The sequence below is a fragment of a genome, unplaced genomic scaffold (genome assembly GCF_019419815.1).
Source record: "Pyrus x bretschneideri cultivar Hongxiangsu unplaced genomic scaffold, Pyrus_bretschneideri_v1 Contig38, whole genome shotgun sequence".
In the NCBI taxonomy this organism is placed as follows: domain Eukaryota; kingdom Viridiplantae; phylum Streptophyta; class Magnoliopsida; order Rosales; family Rosaceae; genus Pyrus; species Pyrus x bretschneideri.
The window spans coordinates 4817917-4820182 of record NW_025999701.1 but is presented as its reverse complement, the minus strand read 5'-3'; positions in this window follow the sequence as shown (position 1 = coordinate 4820182).

Here is a 2266-nt window from a genome sequence, read left to right as displayed (position 1 = left end):
TTAAAAAATTATTTTATTTGCTATGTGGCAGACATTTGGCAGCCACTTGGGATATATGTGGCAGTCACGTCAGCATTTAATAGATTCATGGATGGAAAATGTAACGAAGGTATTATTTTGAAATAAAATAGTACTTAAGATATGAAAGTGAAATGTTTTAAATATGTTGTAAGGAATTAAAATAGATCTCAAACCTGATGTATGAAAATGTAATTTACCCAAATAAAATTGTTTTCTTGAGTTTGGTGGCGGCTTTGGTCTAAAGGCTATTTTCGGGGGTAATGCTAGGTAGATAAAACTTGTAATACATAATTTAAATGTTGATAAATGTGTTCATTTTTATTGATGATACATAATTTAATTTGCAAATTTTGTTTACAAATTTAGTCTCTTTAGTATTATCCTTTGTCAGAATGTCGCCTCTTTGTTGAATTTGATGTTTCGTTATGCTTCATTAGCGGTGAAGGTTTTGTTGAGAAAAGATGGTCAGCTATAATATGGACACGTGGACCGTGTGTTAAAGGGTTTGACGCCAAGAGGAATGCTAGAGTGTTTTTTTTTTTTTTTTTTTGGAAATAGAACGCTTGAGTGTTGGGTTGTCGACGACTGATGCAATAATCTTTGAAGCGACATACAAAATTGTGATCAATAAGTGAAACAAATTGTGGTCATTATATTATCTTTAGTATCTCCATTAGATTGATCAACTCCGTAAGTGTTGGCATTGGACATGGACCATGGCATGGCTTGACCTACCATGCCGACATGGAAGGAAAGACAATGCGACGTTGGCTTAGATAATGTGAACTCATGGTGTCGAAAGGACTTTTGGCATTGAGGAGGACAAGCTATTTTGGAGGTGCCGAAATTTGCCACTCCGTCGAGAGATGGACAAGTGTTGGAGCAATATAGGATGCAAGTTGTACGCAACAACGTGTTCAGAAGGTTGCCGAAGGCATCAAGTGTGGGGTGCTTATGGTAAAAGAATCGAGTTTTTAGTTCATGTAAACAAACTTCTGTCTTTAATTGTTAAAAAATTAAGTACGTTATACTCAAATGATCTTAAATTAGACAATTTTTTTCCTAATTCCCTTCTTTTGTATGTATGCCACATGACTTCACATAAGCATGTTTGACATGCTAAAGTTAACACCTATATCACGGAGTTAACAGAATCCAAGAAATGTGGTTATTGATTGAATTTTAGAGGTTTAAGAGAAATGAATTGAATTCTAGAGAAAATCCAATTTCAATTTCAAGGGGCTTTTTAAAAAAAAAAGGCCAAATTTTTTTCGTGATCCTTGTGGTGCGATACCCTACTTTTAAATAGACCCATGTGGTGTGATACCCTACTTTTAAATAGACCCATGTGGTGAAAAAGTTATTAATTGTAATCCTGTGGTGAAATTCGTTATCAATCATAGTCCAAATTGAATTTTTCCTCATTGTTCTGCCATTTGTAGGGGCAAAATTGTTATTTTCATTTTTATTGATTCTATCAACTAATCATAAGGCGCCAATGAACATAAATTTTTTTATTTTTAAAACTTTTAGAGCTACAATAAAAGAATAAATAAATAACAAAATTACAAGGTTCATTTTATCAGACTTTCTCATTTCAAAAGAGTCTAAAGTTGACACCTATAGCACGGAGTTAACAAAATCCAAGAAATGTGGTTATTGATTGAATTTTAGAGGTTTAAGAGAAATGAATTGAATTCTAGAGAAATTCCAATTTCAAGGGGCTTTTTTAAAAAAAGGCCAAATTTTTTTTCGTGATCCTTGTGGTGTGATACCCTACTTTTAAATAGACCCATGTGGTGAAAAAGCTATTAATTGTAATCCTGTGGTGAAATTCGTTATCAATCATAGTCCAAATTGAATTTTTCGTCATTGTTCTGCCATTTGTAGGGGCAAAATTGTTATTTTCATTTTTATTGATTCTATCAACTAATCATAAGGCGCCATATGAACATAAATTTTTTTATTTTTAAAACTTTTAGAGCTACAATAAAAGAATAAATAAACAACAAAATTACAAGGTTCATATTATCAGACTTTCTCATGTCAAAAGAGTCAAGAGTCCAAATTCAAGATTTAAATCACAAAATACCTCGCTGCATTTAGATTGGAATATAAGTTATTATGCAAACATTGAATTTAGTTTCATTTTAAGAAGAACAGTTGTGGACGGGATGGCTAGGGTTATGTGAGAGAGGGGGAAGGTGGTAGGTGGTTGTTGAGGTTGTGGCTAACAAGGGTAGGG